The 18,804-nt window shown below is 44.4% G+C and overlaps 1 protein-coding gene across 3 annotated transcripts in view; it reads left to right on the top strand.

Annotated features, from left to right (window-relative positions):
- Positions 1–30: 30 nt before the first annotated feature.
- ZHX3 (zinc fingers and homeoboxes 3) overlaps positions 31–18,804 on the top strand; it is a 125,152-nt gene continuing 106,378 nt past the window's right edge. For 2 of the 3 annotated variants that reach the window (XM_035705848.2, XM_025470077.3), the window contains exon 1: positions 56–196. The gene's annotated coding sequence lies outside the window, so the exon portion shown is untranslated. Of the gene's footprint in view, positions 197–18,804 lie in introns of all 3 variants that reach the window. The other variant, XM_049100673.1, reaches the window with a different exon arrangement.

The raw sequence follows: 18,804 nt of genomic DNA, 5'->3' as shown, positions 1-18,804 counted from the left end.
CGGGGCGGGGCGGGGCGGGGCGGGGCCGGCCTCCAGGCCCCACCCCGGCCCCGCCCCGCGCCCTGGAGCTGCGGGATGCGCGGTCCCGCTGGCCCGCACCTGTCCCCCTGCCAGGAGCAGCAGAAAAGCCGGGATTTTCGAATCGGGCCGACTTAGGCCGCCCTGGCTTTGGTTCCAGTTCGCTGCGTGACCTTGGGTAAGTTTCCCCCAATCTGAGCCTGTTTTCTGCTTTGGCAAAGGGGATAGCCACCTTGTAGGATTTTTGAGATCACAGGAAACGACTTTGTGGGCCACCTGGCGCTCACACGTCCCCTCCTCAGGGGCAAACTTTCCCTGACCGTCCCCCCTCCCTCCTCTAAACCCCGTAGACTGGACAGGAGCCTGGAGTCATGTGGACTCACGCAGTCCACAGTTGGGATTTCATATTTGCTTGACTCTTTGATTATTGTGTGTCTCCTCATTTGAAGCTGAGCTTTGTGAAAGTAGGTCGCGTTCATCCTTACACCCGAGCGCCCAGTTCAGTGCCTGACATACAGCAGGCGCTCAATAAGTGCCCCGTCCTTCATTGCATCCATCTGACCCACGGGTGGAGCGACGGCGCCCTCAATACTGCCACCGGCCAGCAGAGGGCAGGCGGTGACCAGCCTTTTTGCCCAGCTGGCCCTCCTGGCAGCCAGCAGGCGCCGCGGGCGGGGGACAGGTGAGCCCAGGTGCGCTCACGTTTGAAAAATCGGTGGGCGCGCGAGCCACGAGCGAGGAGCCGGGCTAGGGCACGGCATTTCCTTCGGATCTGTGGCTCACGAGGCCTGTCCTGGATCAGAGACCCTTCTGGCAACCTATGTGGATGTAGGACTCCTGCGAAGAGGATTCGCTGAGAAGCATCAGGAGGTGAGGGAGTTTGCTGTGAAGGGGGAGGGCTCCAAGGTAAAGTTTGGGGGGTGGGGAGGACAATTGTAAAGAGCCAGGCTTAGAGGGTCCTATGCGGAGGGGAGTGACAGGTGGCCGCTATTGTTCCATGAGCCAAGATGCCAGCACATGGGCGTAGTGATTGGCCTCAGTGGGCCTCACTGTAGCAAAAGCCATTGAGTGTCAGTCCTAAACCCAGGCTGTGCTTGGTGCTTGGCTGGTATCTAGGAAGGGCCCTGCTGGGAGCGGAACCATCTCAAGGTGGCCTGAGGGCAGCGTCACCCAAACATCTCTGTGGAAGCATTATATATATCCACGATATTCAACCGTGAAAACACAGGAATTCCTCAAGGGAGCCTGGGAGGAATGGAGAGGTTGGAGGGATGGCTACACCTGCCGCAGTCACCGTACCTCTTTGAAACTCAATTTCCTGAGCTGCAAAACGGAGATAACCCCTACCTTGCCAGATCGTATTGTGAGGATTAAAGCAGGACGAACTACAGCAGTAGTTTTCAACCTTGGCCGTGCGCTGAAATCACCGTTCCCCGGGGCAAATATTGATATCTAGGGTACTGGGATCACCTGGAAAATCTGCAGGTGATTGCAGTGTGCAGCCAAGGCTGAGAATTACTAAGCTAAATAAAAAGCTGGATACAGCACAGGGCACACACTAGGCGTTCAGTAATGTTTATCACATTGTTAAAAAAAAATGGAACACATATTGTTTTCATTGTTCCTCATGAGAGAAAAAAAAAAGTTGATATAAAGTTTGCTGCAGAAATTGGATTTCCGACGGGCTTGTTTCCGGAACTATGAATCATCTGGGATTTGGTGATTATGGGGGTGGGGGAGACAGAGGCAGCCTCTGGTAGTAGGACTTATCCCAATGACCAAATGAGCTGAAGGAGGCAGGGACCCCCCTGTTCTAGCTTGCGGTTTATATAACCATTTCCAAGGCATCTTGTGAACATGCAAACAGTCTGGCTACTTGCATTGATCATTTCTGGGGTTAAGAACAGAGGTTATTTTCTCCCCTCTCTGGGTACACTCACCAGATGGGCCTATGCCATTGACAACTGTTTCTTGAGTGACCCCACAAGTGCAGGTGGCACCTCCTTCTTTTTGGCCTTTATTAACCTTATGTGCTTCATTAAATTACAGACCTAATGATTATTTACTGTGCCTCACTATTTTTTGCTGGGCAAACCTGACATAAAGTGGGAGGACCTGCTCACCAGGCCTGCAGCTGTGACCACTTGTCTTGGCAGCAAGACTGGGCCCTGGAGCAGCTCCTCAGTCACTCCTGATGGCCTAGTTGAAAGAGAGAAGCAAGGCAGAGGACCCTGTGTCTGGCTCCCTCTAGTATGGAGGCTTGGGGCCAGGGAGCGGGGTCAGGCCGTTGATGTCTGGCTAGGATTATCAGATTTAGCAAAAATAAATAAATAAATGACACCCAATTAAATTTGAAGTTCAGATAAATAACAAAAGTTGTGTTTTTTATTTATTTTTTTTTTTTAGTGTAAGTATGTCCCATGCAATTTGGGATATATTTATACTAAAAAAAATTCATTATCTGTACTTCAAATTTAACTGGATAGCCTTTTTATTTGCTAAATCCCAGGTCTCTACGACTGACCAAGAGCCAAGGAAAACCTAGCACAGTTAATTTGCTACTGCGCCTCCTGCTCATTGTTGCCACATTGAGATTCCACCTGTCACTGCTCTGCTCCAGAACTGTGCGTGGCTCCCATCTGCTTCCACAGCACAACCTGGACTCCCTGGCTGCTGCGCTAGGCCTTGTTCTCCAGCCAACCCAGCTGACCTGCCTGGGCCCTTACCCATCTCTATGGCTCATGTTTTCCCTCATGGCATGTGTCCCTCCCAATAGCAACTGCAAACACTTATCGAGTACCTACTGGGTGCAGGCACCATGCTTAATTCTTCATCTGCATAATCTCATTTGATTCTCTCAAACCTTCACATGGCAGGGACAGAAGTTATCATTTTACTGATGAAGCAACTGATGCACACAGTGATTCTTAAAATGTGGTTCCTGTGTCAGCAGCAGCAGCACCTGGCGACTTCTTATAAATGCAAACTCTGAGGCCCTACTCCACCCCTACGAATCAGAAACTCTGAGGGTGCGGCCCAGCCATCTCGATTTTGATAAGACAGCACCCCCACCAGTGTTACTGATGCACACTCGACTTTGAGACCTGCTGCTCAAAGAAGGGGTGAAGAGGTGAAGCAACTGCTGGAGTTTGTCACCAGGCAGAGATGGTGAAAGGATGGCAGACGATCACTAGGCAGGGTGTTTATGATCTCACTGAGCGCCATACCCGGGCCAAGCACTGGGAATGCTGCAGTGACCCCACAGTCTTGGGGTGGGTGGGGAAAAGGGAAAGGTCAGATAGTCGGGGAATTGCCACATAAGATGACCAGGCTTAGGTGGGCCAAGCCCAGGAGCCTATAGCAAGATAGAAGGGGTCAAGGCTTTCCCAAGTACATACCCAAGCTTGAAAAATAAGTTGTAACTAGTTAGATGAAGAAGGGTGGGAATGATGTTTCAGGTGTAGGGACTATATGGTACAAAGGCCCTGCAGAGCTACCTGGGGGTAGTTCAGTCTTGAAGATGAAGGTGAGAAGAGTTGGGAGCCAGGGGGTAAGGTGGGGTGTGGGGTGAGGATCCTCTGCCCTCAGCAAAGGAAAAAGCTTTAATGGGTATTGAGAAAAGCCCTCAGCTTCCAGGTGGATTAGGCACTTGGGAAGATGGGGGTGGAGGGTAGAGATGCAAGGGGTGCCTGGCATTCCCCCCGCCCCTAGATTCAGGGTGCTTCGACATACAAGGCGTCTGCTGAGGCTCAACCCCCAATCGCAGCAGAGGGCAGGTGCTCAGTTCCAAGACCTGCATCGCGGAGCCCAAGGCCCAAGGAGCTCCCCTTCCGGGACTGAGAGGCTGGACTGGGGAAGCGGGTCGTCACGGCCCCGCCCTCTGCGCCCCCCCCCCCCCCGCCCCCCTGCTTCCGACCCGCCCCCTGCCTCTGCTCCGCCCTCCACCCCTGGCTGGAGAAAGCCGGGCTCTGGGGTACTGGCCTGGGTTGCTTTTGCCTCCCATGTTCCCTGTTCCTGCTGATGTGGCAAAGGCCACGGGGCTACTGGGCCTCTTCTCCCAGCTTCTCACGGACAGGCCCTGGTGGATGTGGTCAGGGATTCCCGGGCTGGAGCGCAGGACGCTTCCACAGCTCTCCCCTCCGCCTGCCAACCGAGCCTTTGTTGCCAGCCTGGGACTGCCCCGGCCCGGCCAGGTTGCCTGGCAGTGTGGACTGACGCTGGGCAGTTCCCGATTCCAACTGTCCTTCCCGGAAAAACGTCAGTTTGGCTGAACCTTAGAAACCCTTCGCAATTTCTAGCCTAGGGAAGAATACTGAAAGATCATTAACCACTGTGTGAAGTGGAGCTTTCTCTGTGTCTAAAATCTGTGCAGGACTTGCCAGCTGCCCCACGGGCTTGGCCTTCAGCAAGGGGACCTCCTGTTCTTTTTATTTGTGTATACCTTCTGCCCCCACCCACCATCTGGCAACCAGGACCGTGTTTCATTATGCTTTGCAATTCAAGAAGGGTCTAGCGTGGTGTCCTCCACTTAAATCTTCAAAAATATTATTTAGGGAAGATCAATTTCTGTTGGGCTCTAAATTATAGATAGATACACAAGGGCAGTGTAAGTGGGTGGAAGTGGTGAGTAAAGCCTTAGATGCTAGGGAGAGAAAGTGAATGCAAGATGACCCATCTGGCCTTGAATGTTGGGCAAAACCATGGGCATCAAAGAGCCACGGATGGTTGTTAAGCATGAGAGCAACAACACTGCTGGTCATTGTACTAGATCTTTTGGAATGCTGTTGTACTGTCCTGCTCACATTGTTCTTTCTACCTAGAAAGTTCTCCCCCTACCCCGTATCTATATAGTCAATGCCACCCCATTTTTTTGGATCCTAGCTCCATAGCTACTTACTGCCTCAGGGAAACCTTCAATGGCAGAGAGACTCTAAGGTGACCCCCTGTATCCTCATCTCCTGGTGGTCATGCCTTTGTGTAATGCCTTCCTTTTGAGTATGAGTGGGGCCTGTGACTTGCTTTTTTATTTTTATTTTTTTAATTTATTTTTTATTGGTGTTCAATTTGCCAACATATAGAATAACACCCAGTGCTCATCCCATCAAGTGCCCCCCTCAGCTGTGACTTGCTTTTGACCAATAGACTACGGCAAACGTGAGGGGACATCACTCCCTTAACTATGTTATATAAGAGCCTTGCTATCGGGGCACCTGCGTGGCTTAGTGGTTGAGAGTTGGCCTTTGGCTCTAGGTCATGATCCCAGGGCCCTGGATCAAGTCCCGCATTAGGCTCCCCACAGGGAGCCTGCTTCTCCCTCTGCCTATGTCTCTGCCCCTCTCTGTATGTCTCTCATGAATAAATAAATAAAATCTTTTTTAAAAAAAAGTCTTGCTAGCAGACTAGCTCTGGAGACTCTCCTTGCCAACTTGATGAAGTAAACAGCCATGTTGAGAAAGCTCACATGGCAGGAGCTATGGGTGTTCTCTAGGACCAATGGCAGCCTCCTGCTGACAGCCAGCAAGAAGTTAGAGTTCTCAGTCCTGCAGGAAATGAATCCTGCCAACAACCTAAGGGAGCTGGAGCCCCTAAGTGAGAATGTAGTCCTGCCATCACCTTGATTGCAGCCTTAGGAGTCCCTGGACAGAAGACTCAGCAAAGCCACGCCCAGACTCCTAACTCAGAAACTGAGATAATAAATATATGTTGTTCAAGGTCTCTAAGTTGGCAGTGACTTGCTATGGAGCACTAACTAACTAATACACCTTCTGGTTAGGTTAACTCGTTGAAGCAGGCTCTCGTAGCATCAAATGCCTTTTGTTTTTAATTTGCTTTTTCATCATCCTCTTTTATGTGACAATTTATTTTTTTTAATTTATTTATATATGCCATTTGATGAATGGTATATCTTCAAGAGGGCACTTTGGCCCATCACTTTGCCCCCAGAGTCTCTCCTGATGCCTGACATATGGAAGACCTACAGGAAGTGTTGCATGTGTTAGTGAGTCAATGCTCTTGTTTAATCTTTACTACAATATGGCTAAGTGGGAACCGTTGTTACATATAAAGGAAAGAAACCAGTTATTAACATATGCTTAAAAGTATAGTGAACAAAATCTATCTTATACCTACAAATTTTGGTTTATACATGCCACCATACCATAATTTTTAGTATGACTACAGAATGCTTTGGGAGCTGGGCGTAGATTGCATGGTAGGACATCCTTCATGGAGGATGTTCTAGAAAGCATAAACATCCAAAAATACTTTAGGTCTCCTTTGGTTTTCTCAAAGACTTAACTCTTACTTAAATCATTCTTTGGATGATTCTTTGGAAACTCCTACTGTGTCACTATCTTTTTTCTGACCTGACACAGACAGGCCCTCATTTGCCAGTGCTTTGCGTGATTCTGTTTGCCAACATCATGCTCACTGACTTCATAAATTCTACATCTTTGGCAAGATTTGCAGTTTCATTTTGTACTCCATTTGTGCTGTACTCCCAGAGGTCAAAGTCCTCTGACTGCGGGATGCTATTAAACCCAAAATCCATTCTGTTTGGATCTCTGCTCTGAAGCCTCCCATAGCTCCTAATCTTATACCTCCCACCACCACCCTCCTCGTTCACCACCCCCCCACAGCTGCCACATTCACCTCCTCACAGATCTACAAGCACACCAGGCACACACACCCCCATTTTGCCCGCAGTTCCCAGAGTACCCTTTCCTCAAACACCTTCCTGGCTCATTCCGTCACCTACCTCAAGATTACTCAGGTATCTCCTTTCTACCCTGACCACTCCCATCCACCTTTCTTGTTCTAATCTTTTCCAGTGAAAAAGGTGAACCACCTTTTTTATGTTCTATATATTTTACTTTTTAAAAATATTTGGTATTTATCTCCCCCTTTCCCCAGCATATTCGAGAATGTAGGCTCCATGAGGACAAGACTTGTCTTCATAATTATATTCTAAGAATGCTGTCTGGCACATAGTAGGTCTCCAGTAAAGGTTAGTGGGTGACCGTCCTCATCTTTGATGGGCTTGCCTCTAGCTCAAAGTCTCCATCCCCTGCTGCTGGCCCAGCTCCTTCTGGCCTGTCTCTCCAGTCCTCCGGCCCCCGCCTGGGTGATAGGACTTGTCACGGGCATCTGCCTGATCCGGAGGGACTTCCTGGGGTGCCAGAGTGTTGACTTCGCTGTGTCCCTGCCATGTCTCCAGCAGGTGTGAAATACTAAATTCCTGTTTTTGTTTTGTTTAAGGGCAAGAGGATTAGGGAGGAAGGAGAGAATGAGGGAAGCAACAGTGGAGAGCGTTGGAGAGAGGACCGTCACAGGTTTTCTTGGGGTCCCCACCCAGCCAGCTTTCCAAGCAGCTCAGAGGAGCAGCTGGCAGCGGGTGAGGTCTGTGTGCCACATATCCTGAGCTGAGTGCCACGTGGCAGAAGCAGCCCCGTTGAGTCATGGGACACATAGCCACACTACTTTGTAGAGTTTGGTGTGTGGAGTATTTTTGTTTTTTACAGCCCAGCTGTCTGTGTAATGACTTCCTTCCCTCGGCCTTGTTCACGGAGGTGTCCCTGAGCGACCAGCTGAGTCACCACATTCCTTGCAGCTTAAAACACTGGCCCCAGTACCAAGGCCCGGTTCCTTCGTGAAGATGGGACCTTTCAAGGCAGCTATGGAGTGCCCAGAAAGACAAGCTATAGAATTCCCATTTCGAACCCACACCCTTCCCCCAAAACATGATTAAAAACCAAGTAAAAATGGAGAGAAATTCTATCTGCTGTGCATGAGGGAATGACCACAGCCGTGTGTCACGGCCTGAAGAATTATTTGTCAGCGACCATGAAGTAGATACCAAATGAGGGAGGGAGAGAGGGAGGGATGAGGAACCGACGTTCATGCAGCGTGAAGAGTTACAAACCCAAGTGAAGACTAGGAACTCTCCGTGCCCGGCTGGCAGGAATAGAAACTTGCTTAGCCCTTCTATAAAATAAGCAGATAGTTGTCAGTAACATTAAGGATGCATGGGGCACAGAGGTTAGCAATTTCATTCTTTGTAAAATATTTTGAAAGTTTGCTCAGATACACATAAGACAAGAAGGAGGTTATCTAGAATAGCATTATTCATGGCATGGGAAGTGCTAAAGGAAGGAGCTAGTAAACCGTGGTGGATGCCTACCTTTGGAATTCCACACAGCTCTGAGAGGTAATGAAATAGGTGTAAATACCGCAGCATCAATGGGACTTATAGTGCTTAGTGGGGAGAGCAGTCCAAGAGCTTGAAAGAATAACACTTCTCATTTTATTGAGGTGTGACTGATGTACAGTAAACCACACATATTTAAAATGTGTGGTCTAAGCTTTGACATATGTAATTACCCATGAAACCACCACCACGATCAAGATAATGAATATATCCATCACCTATAAGTAAGAAGTAGCGCTACATGGGTTCAAATGGGCAGATGTCTAACATCTGTTAAGTTTTTTTTTTTTTTTTAAAGATTTCATTTATTTGAGAAAGCTCACAGAGAGGGAGAAGCAGACTCCCCACTGAACAGGGAGCCTCCCCATGTGGGGCTTGATTCCAGGACCCCGAGATCACAACCTGAGCCAAAGGCAGACGCTCAAACAACTGAGCCACCCAAGCGCCCGTGTGTGTGTAATAGAATCCCATAGTTATAATAGTAAAAAATGTTTCGATATCCTGAAAAAGAAAATCTGGAAGGACACACACAAAACAAAATTATACTTGTTGTTGGGAATCTTATGAAAACTGCCTGGCCCTATTTGGCTAGTGCACCTTGCATTTCAGAATTGCCCACACCTCTTGTCCCACTTTGTGGTTTCTAGGTCTCTGGTGAAGGTTTAATATGCTGGAAATTCATTATTATGGTCTCTTAACTTTGAGTGACTTTATTAAAATGTTACTGAGGTCATCATAATGAACCCCAACATAAAGGGTGCCTGGCTCTTGTTCTCCACCCCCATATTGGACAGCTGCGTCAATAACTTCCTTCAGCTCACCCCCAGAACCATTTTCTCTATCATCTCTCTAGCCTGGAGATATTTCAGCAGGAGGGGGTTGTGGCTGGGAACAAAAGAGTGATTCCCCAAATCGTTTGTAAATCCATTTTTTTAGTAATATTTACACCTGAGGTGGGGCTTGTGCTCACAATTGTGAGATCGAGTCGCATGCTCCACTGACTGGGCCAGCCAGGTACCCTGCAAATCCATCTTCTATTACTATTCTTCACATAGAAGTACAGGACGGGTGAAGATTGTGGGGGCAGGGAGCATGTTGAATTTTGTCTGGCTATGCGTTTTATATAAAAGCACTCATTAATGTGCATGTTCTTTTGTATCTGGCTGTTTCCACTCCACGTTGTTTATAAGAGTCCTTCTCCCACGTTGTTGTGTGCAGGTGTGGTTAATATTTTGTGCAGTATAAAGCATTCCATTGAATGAAAATACTAGTTTATCCCATCTACCAATTGACATGCCAGCTCTTTCCAACTTGGGACTATTGTAAATAATGCTGCTGTGAACTTTCTTGTACACGTCTACTTGCTCTACCTGGGCATGCATTTCTCATGTATATATTTTAAGCAGAATTGCTGGGTTATAGGTATTCCTATGCTTAACTTAAAAAAAAAAAGCCAAACTGTTTCCCAAAATTATTATACAAACACACTCTTCCTGATAATATATGAGAGTTCCCCTTGTGCATTTACCAACAGTTCTCACCAGCAACTGGTATTATCAGACTTTGTACTTTAGCCATCTGGTGGGTTTGCAATAGGTGTTCTCTCCAGTTCATTTCCCTGATTACTGATGAAGCTAAACACCTTTCATACATTAATTGACCATTTGGATTTTCTTTGTGTGGAGCCAAGACCCTGTTCTTGCCCATTTTCCCATTGCTCTGTATTTTTCATTATTTGTAGTAGTTTTTTTGGTATATTCTGGATATAAATCCTTTGCCAGATATGTACATTGTTTTTTTTTTTAAAGATTATTTATTTATTTATTCATAGAGACACAGCTAGAGAGAGAGAGAGGCAGAGACACAGGCAGAGGGAGGAGCAGGCTCCATGCAGGGAGCCTGATGTGGGACTCGATCCCGGGTCTCCAGGATCACGCCCTGGGCTGCAGGCGGCGCTAAACCGCTGCGCCACCGGGGCTGCCCAGATATGTACATTGTTAATCTTTCTTCCCTTTGGCTAATGAAGTTTCTTGATGAACAGAAGTTCTTAACTGTAAAGAAGTCCAATTTATCAGTCTCTCACTTGTGGTTAGTGCTTTTTCTGTCTAATTTAAGAAAATTTTTCCTCCCTTGATGTCATAAAGATGTTGTATGTTATCTTCTAAAGACTTATTGGTTTACCTTTCATATTTTAGTCCATAATATAGCAGAAATTGGGTTTTGAGTAGGGTGTACAATGGGATTTCCAATGTCATTTTTCCCATATGGGAATTCAATTGACTCAACACTATTTATTCAAAAGATCATTTCTCCATACTGTTTTGCAATGCTATCTCTAACATTAATCTGTTTGATGGGCGGGGGTCTCTCTTCTGTTCATTGGTTTTTGTCTACTCTTATGCCAACACCAGTCTGTCTTAATTATTAGAGCTTTATTATAAGTTTTGTTAGCTGTTAGAATAAGTCCTCTCCAACTTATATTTCTTCAAGAGTACTTTAGCTGTTCTTGGCCTTCTTCGGTTTCATATAAATTTTATGTTAGAATGATCTTGTTAAATGCCATGTAAAAATCAACTGGGATTGCTTTGAATCTATAGACCATGTGAAGAGAATGACAGCTTTACAGTATTGAGTCTTCCAATCTATTAAGATGCTATCTCTCTCCATTATTCACTTATTTATGGTCTATTAAAATTTATAGGCCTTCTTCATGGTTTTCTCCATAGAGATCATACATATCTTTTGTTAGATCCATTTATAGGTACTTTGTATTTTTTTGCTACTTCAAAACTATTTTGACTATTTTTTAGAAAAACAATTTTCTGACATTTGCTGGAATACAGAAGTAAGGTTGACTTTGATAAGTTGATTTTGCAACCTGGAAAAGGGCCTTCAATCAGAACCTAACCATAGTGTCACCCTGATGTCAGACTGCCAGCCTCCAAAATGGGGGAAAATAATTCCATTGTTTATAAACTACTCTTTGTGATGTTTTTTGTTACAACAGCCAACTGACAGCAGCCAACTGAGATAATTTATTGGTTCTTAAAGTTTATTTGAGACTCCTAGGGTTTTCCACCTACACAAAAATGTCATCTTTTAAGAAAGACAGTTTTACTTTTTTCTTTCCTATCTTTATGACTTTTTTCTTTTTTCTTGCCTTATTGCCCTGGCTAGGATATCTTGTAAAATGTTGATGGGAGGTGGTGATAATTGAATATTCTTGCTCTGTTCCTGATCTGAAAGGAAAATGCTCTCTATTTTACCATTAAGAATGATGTTGGCTCTAGCTTTTTCCCCTGTATCTCCTATATCAGATTGAGGAAATTGTCTTCCATCTTTAGGTTATTAAGAGTTTTTGCTGTGGATAAGTGCTGAATTTTGTCAAATGCTTTTTTAGCATCTATTCAGATAATCAAGTTATTTTTCCCTTTTATTCTGTTAATGTGGTTGGTTGATTTTTAAATGTTAAACTAATTTGCATTCCTGAGATAACCTCCATTGGTTATGACTTATCCTTTTAATTTGTTGCTGTATTTGATTTGCTGACATTTTGTTTAGGATTGTTGTATTGTTGGTTATGAGAGATAGTCTATATTTTTTCTTGTCATGTTCTTGCCAGGTTTTGGTGGTACAATTATGTTGACCTTATAAAATACTTTGGGAGTGTTCCCTCTATTTTCTGAGAGAATTTGTATAAGTTTGTATAAATTAGGTATTCTTATTTAAAATCTTAGCTAGAATATTTTTACTTTTATCTTTTAGCCTATATGTCTTCATATTAAAATGTCATAAATATCATATAGAATCTTGTATTTTGTTTAAATTTTCCCTGTTGATCTTTCTCTTTTTGTTACAATCTTGAGCCCACTTATATTTAACATAATTACAGATATGGCTACAAACCATTTACATCTGTAATCCTGTTGCTTCTTTTTGTCCTACCTGGGTTTTGTTCCCATTTTCCTTTTTTTTTTTTTTTTTCTTTCTTCTCTTGGATCAGCCAAGTATTTTTTATTATTCTATTTTATCTTACCCTTTAGATTTTTCAACATTGTGGTAAAATAAACACAACATTTGCCATCATAACTATTTCTAAGTGTACAAGTTCACTAGTCTTAAGTACATTCACATGTTTGTGCAACCAGTTTCCAGAACTGTTTTCATCTTGCAACACTGAAAACTTAAAAAATGTTACTAAACAATAATTTCCTATTCATCTGTCCTTTCAGTCCCTGGCAATCATCATTCTGCTGTTTCTATAGAGTTAACTATTCCAGGTACTTCATATAAATGGAGTCATACAGCATTTGTTCTTTTGTGACTGGCTTATTTCACATAGCATTATGTCCTCAAGGGTCATCTATATTGTAGCATGTGTTAGAATTTTCTCCCCTCCTTTTTTTTTTTTTTTTTTTTGAGAAAGTGTGTGTGCACGTGCATGCACACGGTGGGGGGTGGGGAGGGGAAGAGGGAGAGGAAGACAGAGAGGATCTTAAGCACACTCCATGCCCAGCACAGAGCCCAATATGGGGCTCCCTTTCATACCCCTGATATCATGACCTGAGCCCAAAGCAAGAGTTGGTGCTTAACCAACTAAGCCATTTAGGCACCCTGAGAATTTTCTCCCTTTTTAAGCCTGAATAATATTCTTTTTTTTTTTTTTTTTAAGATTGATTTATTTGAAAGAGAGACAAAGAGTATGTGTGAGCATGTGTGTGAGTGGGTGGGGGGCAGAGGGAGAGGGAGAAGGAGAGAAGCAGACTTCCTGTTGAGCATATAGCCCAAAATGCCACTGGATCTCACAACCCTGAAATCATCACCTGAGCCAAAATCAAGAGCTGGCTGCTTAACGGCCTGAGCCACTCAGGTACTTCAAGGCTGAATAGTAGTCTATTGTGTGTATATACCACATTTTGTTTTTCCATTCATCCATCAATAGACATTTGGGTTGCTTCCACCTTTTGGCTATTGTGAATGTACTGCTATGAATAAGGGTATACAGATGTGGGTTTGAATTTCTGCTTTCAGTTCTTTTGGATCTATACCTAGAAGTAGAACTTCTGGATCATATGGTAGTTCTATGTTTAATTTTTTTGAGGAACCATCATACTGTTTTCCACAGCAGCTGCACTATTTTATATTCCCACAAATAACACACAAGTGTTCCAATTTCTTTGCAACTACTCCAACATCTGTTTTTTTCTTTCTTTTCTTTTTTGGATAATAACCATCCTAATGATTGTGAAGTGGTATCTCATGATTTTTATTTGTCTAAGCTTGGCTTTTTATCTCCATGAATGCAGTGTGTTTGGCTGTTTTTGTCTTTGATAATTTCCTGTTTTTGGAGTCATCATGAGTCTGTTTCTTTGTTGTTTTACTTATTTCCTCTTGTGGTATCTTGTCGTCTTATAGGCCTGGCTGTATTTGTGCATTAGGCATTGCAGTGCATTTAACAAATTGTTGTAAAAACTATTTTTAAGGTTAGAATGATGTGAACTTCTTCCAAAGAGATTTTCTTTAAAAATATATTTGATTGATTGATTGAGAAAGCATGAGCAGGAGGGACAGAAGGGAGAGGGAGAGAGAAAAATCAGAAGCAGATTCTGCTCTAAGTGCAGAGCCTGACATGGGGTTTGATCTCATGACCCTGAGGTCTTGACCTGAGCCAAAATCAAGAGTCAGTCGCTTAACAGACTGAGCCACCCAGGTGCCCCCCCAAGAGATTTTTCCCCCCAGGCTCTAGGAGCACTAATAGTTTAGTTTCCTTTTGCTCTGTATTCAGAGTTTGACATTATCTAGTCCACTCAGATGACTTGAAACCATCTGTGAAATGGATGGAACACTTCTAATTCACATCTTCTCTTAAGTTAAAGCTCTTTAGGATCCTAGATTACAGCAAAGTGTCAAGAATCTTGTTGGCTCAGGGCTTGAATGTCACACTGAAGAATCTGGAGAAGGGATGGGCAGTTGCTGGTCAATCTGCTTCGTCGGGGGGGGGGGGGGAAGCATATTGCATCTTAGTTCTGTGGTCCAGTGTAGGGAAAATGAGGAAGGAATGCTGAGCCCGACTGGGCTAGGGATACAGAACCAGTCAGAGAGATGGTCTGTCCTCACTGAGGTGGTATAAGGCAAGGGGTCTACCATGTGGAGTATAGCAGGAGAAAAGCCATGACTGCAGAGAAGCTACAGGTCATAGTTCACCTGTGCCAGAAACAGGTTCTCTTCTCTGGTTCTGGGCAACCTTTTTGGCCAGTGATCCTTCCAAGCTAGCCAATGACCACTTGTGTAGTCTTGGCTGAGCTTAAACACCCTAAACAGCTTCATGAGTGTTCTCTCTGGGTCTATTCTGAGCCCTCCATTTTGGTCTTCACCCAGCATATTGTCCCTACTCACATCACTTCAGTAAAGCCTCATTGCTCTTAGGATATGACTTAAATTATTACCATGACCTTCAAGGCTGTACATGATCTGGCCACCTCTCCAGCCTTATCTCCTCCAATTATCTGTCTCATTGTACATTTTTGCTCTTCTTTGATTAAACCACGATGTATCTGTGATGACCCCAGGGCCTATGCATGTGCTGTTCCCTCTATAGGGAGTATTCTTTTTTCCCCTATTTGTCTAGTGTTATGGACTAAATGTACGTATTCACCCAAAATGTGTGGCTGTATTTGGAATATGACAGTAATTAAGATTAAATGAGGTCATAAGGGTAGGACCCTGATCCAATAGAATTAGTGTCCTTGTAAGAAGAGACACACCAGAGAGCTTACTTTCCCTCTTTTCCTGTGCACAAATACCGAGGAAAGGTCATATGAGGACATAGCAAGAAAGCAGCCATCTGCAAGCCAGGAAGATAGTTCTCACCAAAAACCAAATTGGCTGGGACTTTGATGTTGGACTTCCAGCCTCAAGAACTGTGAGAAAATTTATTTCTGTTGTTTAAACCACCTGGTCTATGGTATTTTGCTATGGTAGCCCGAGCAGACTAATACATCTAATTTAACCCCTATTTTTCTCTTTAGATTTCACACCAACTATTTCCCTAAATATTCTTGAGCCAAAACCTCCTATTAGTGGATCTCATGGTACCATGCCCTGTGTGAGATTTATGTTTTTGATTATTTGACCAATGCCTGCCTTACTTTTTTTTTTTTTTTTAAGATTTTATTTATTTATTCGTGAGAGACAGAGCGAGAGAGAGAAGCGGAGACACAGGCAGAAGGAGAAGCAGGCTCCATGCAGGGAGCCTGACGCGGGACTCAATCCCAGGTCTCCACGATCCCACGCTGGGCCGAAAGCAGGCGCTAAACTGCTGAACCACCCAGGCTGCCCAGTCTGCTTTACTTACCAGACTGTAAGCTACATGAAGGTCTCTGGTTTATTCAGGACTGTGTACTTGGGACCTAATATGGGGCCAGGTGGATAGTAGGTGCACAATACACTTTTTTGGGGGAAAAAGAGGGGACAGGCAATGCCTTGAGCTGAGCTGCTGGACATTCAAACTCATCACTGGTCCAGCAGAAACTGTATACTTTTATTTAAAGATTTTATTCATGAGAGAGAGAGAGAGAGAGAGAGAGAGAGAAGCAGAGACACAGGCAGAGGGAGAAGCAGGCTCCATGCAAGGAGCCCGATGTGGGATTGGATCCTGGATCCCAGGATCACGCCCTGAGCTGAAGGCAAATGCTCAACTGCTGAGCCACCCAGGCATCCCGAAATTGTATATTTATAATCAAGATGTGACAATAGGCCTCAGGATCCTGCCCATCATGTCTGGCTCAGGTCCTGGGCTGGGCCGGACCAGCTGAACCCCAGTTATAGAGGCAGGCAGAAGACTGGCTCTGCAATCAGGACTCACCATTGTATTTTTCTTACAGTGTTCTCTTGAGGAAGTCATAACTTTATAAATACTCTTATACACACAATTTTACTCCCTCCACCCACTCCCACAAACCAGTTCCTTCTTAATCTCAGAAACTTGTGAAACACTGGCCCACTCAGGATGCAGAAACTACATCACTAATTTGAACAAAGAACATTGAATATGCAGAATTACTAACTAATGAAAGGTGGTTAGTGATCAACAGGGTCAAAAGAGAGCTCCAAAGAATATAGACATAGTAATTGTAGATAGCACCTACTATCTCTAGGGCCAAGACAATGTGCCCAAGGAGAGAATACATTTGCAAGTGCCTCTCTGTCAACCCCAAGGTAAGATTTGGGCCTTGTTGGAGAGAGCAGGAATTCAGCCCAATGGACGGTAGAGAAGTTTGATGGATGACCATAGGCAATAGGTCAAAGCTGGCCATCCAGGTAGCAGAAAAGCTTACTGGAGGGTGAGTGCCACTGGGTCTCCCATAGATCACTGGCAACCATGTGCTATAGGAGCCAGAAGAGCAGAGTGGAATCTGGAAGGTTCTGATTCAGGAAGCCCCTTATGCTTCTATGTTTTTGTATTTCTCCAACATTCTCTACTGACAAAGCCTAACCTTGTGCCACTGGCAAAAGGGAAATGTTTGCAGAATTCAGCTCCGGTATCACAGGGCAAGCCAAAGAAGGGTGGCTTTAGAGCCGAGAGGCAATAAGTTAGTACAACTGGATTCAGAACCTTTCTTTAAAAAATTGACTGGACATCCTTTTTAACCTTTGAGTCCTTTTATAATGCATCACATAGCATGTTAATAGTATCATGGAGCATCTCATTCAATTGTTATAGGTACATCAGGGGTTTAAGTAAGTTACTCAAGTTCACATAGCAAGTGAGGAAGACAGGCTTTAAGCTCAGGAGTTTCAAATTTAAATCCTACTTACATACTGCATTAAACTGACTCCTGGATTCTTCCACTCCAGACTTTATAAATGCACATAAAGCTTCATGGAAAGTGATAGAACTCTATGAAATGAACTATGTGCTGTTAAGTTTGGGGGTCTGTCGCTATCCTGGTTCTATAGGATTCTTCTCTTTTGAATCCTTGGTTCTCAGCTTGTTACTGTTCTTTTCTGTGCTCTGCCTGCATTGTGATACCTTGTTCTAGAAAAGAAGCTGGCATATAAATCACAGAATTTTCAGCTTCTCTTCCTGTGATTGTTCAAAGTTCAGAGATCTTCCCCCTTGTGATTCTATAGTGCTGGCTACTGCTCAGAGCTGTGCAGTGAATAAGATAGAATAGCCATAGATGGAGTGCTTTTGGTTTCGAGTACTAGAAAACCTAACTCAAATTAGAATCAATAATACAGGGAATTTATTGATTTACCTGACTTTACTGGTTCAGGTAAGCCTTGATTAGCACCCCAACTCTGTTTCTTTTTATTCTACTTTTCCCTATTCCATGTGTCAGCTTCATCTTTAGGCTGGCTCTCTTCATGGTTGTAAAATAGTTGCCAGTATCAAATGGTTTCTCACTGACATCCAAAGACACAGGATTTTATTCAATTATTGTGATGAGGCAAATATTGGATACTGATAGATGTAGATCTGGGTAATAGGTCTATTCCTGAAGCACAGGAATACAGTACAAAGTAGATGAGATTAATTCACACTTAGCACAGACTCCACACTCACATGTGGGAAATGGGGTCTATCCCACCCAAACTGCCTCAGTATTGTACAATGGGCAGTGGGATACACTGGATGTTAGAAGGTACATCTGTAGGGCTAGGCTAGGTTTTACTGTGGTAGCAAACAAACCCCAATCTTATACAGCAAGGTTTATTTCTTCCTCACACTACATGTGTACTATGAGTCTCCTGAGGTGGGGGCGGGGGAGGACACACTATTTATTGTCATCTCCTTTTAGGACCCAGAATAATGGAGCTATCACCATCTTCTGTATTGTCTATTGTTCCTGAGGGGGAGTATACAAAATTGCCCACTAGATCTTAAACTTTAGGCCTACATCTATTCCCACATTATTGACCCAAGCAAGTGGCATGGCCACTCCTGACTCCAAGCTGTGAGGAAGTACAATCCTATCATGTGCGTGGGAAACACACCAGAAATATTTGGTGGCGAGCATTAAATGTCCACTACCACAGGGAGCCATCAGAATACCCACAACAGAGGGCTTATGGAGACTACCCCAGTACTCACATTCTGTGTGACTGTCAAATATCTCCCAGGTGTTTTGCCATTCAGTGGAATTCATGGTTCTGCGAGTAACTTCTATTAAAATATCTCAACTCAACATCATTCCCGTGTGTGTGTGTGTGTGTGTGTGTGTGTGTGTGTGTGGTCTTGATCCACAGGGGCTGGTTCCTGGTAAGCTACATGACCTGTAAGCTGGCCATGATTATTCTGAGGGAGGCAGGGAGGGGAGGCACCTGAGATAAGTTGGGTCAATAAGAGCCTCTTCTCTGAGATTTGGGGATTAGGAATTTTTAGTCTCTGTAGTTGGATTGTATCATGTACTTGGGAGTAGTTGGTAGACCTATCCTTCCACTGTATTACCTGGAAGGAGAGAAAACAAGTTTGTGGGGAGAGTCTTACTGGCACCCCTTGCTCTGCTTCCAACCCATCCAGAAGTCTATCTGGATTCTTGTTGGCCTGAGAGACCCATCCCTTTGACCCCTAAAAA

This window comes from Canis lupus, chromosome 24, assembly GCF_003254725.2.
Source record: "Canis lupus dingo isolate Sandy chromosome 24, ASM325472v2, whole genome shotgun sequence".
Classification (NCBI taxonomy): Eukaryota; Metazoa; Chordata; class Mammalia; order Carnivora; family Canidae; genus Canis; species Canis lupus.
The sequence above is the reverse complement of the archived record's forward strand: the minus strand, read 5'-3'. Positions and strand labels throughout refer to the sequence as shown.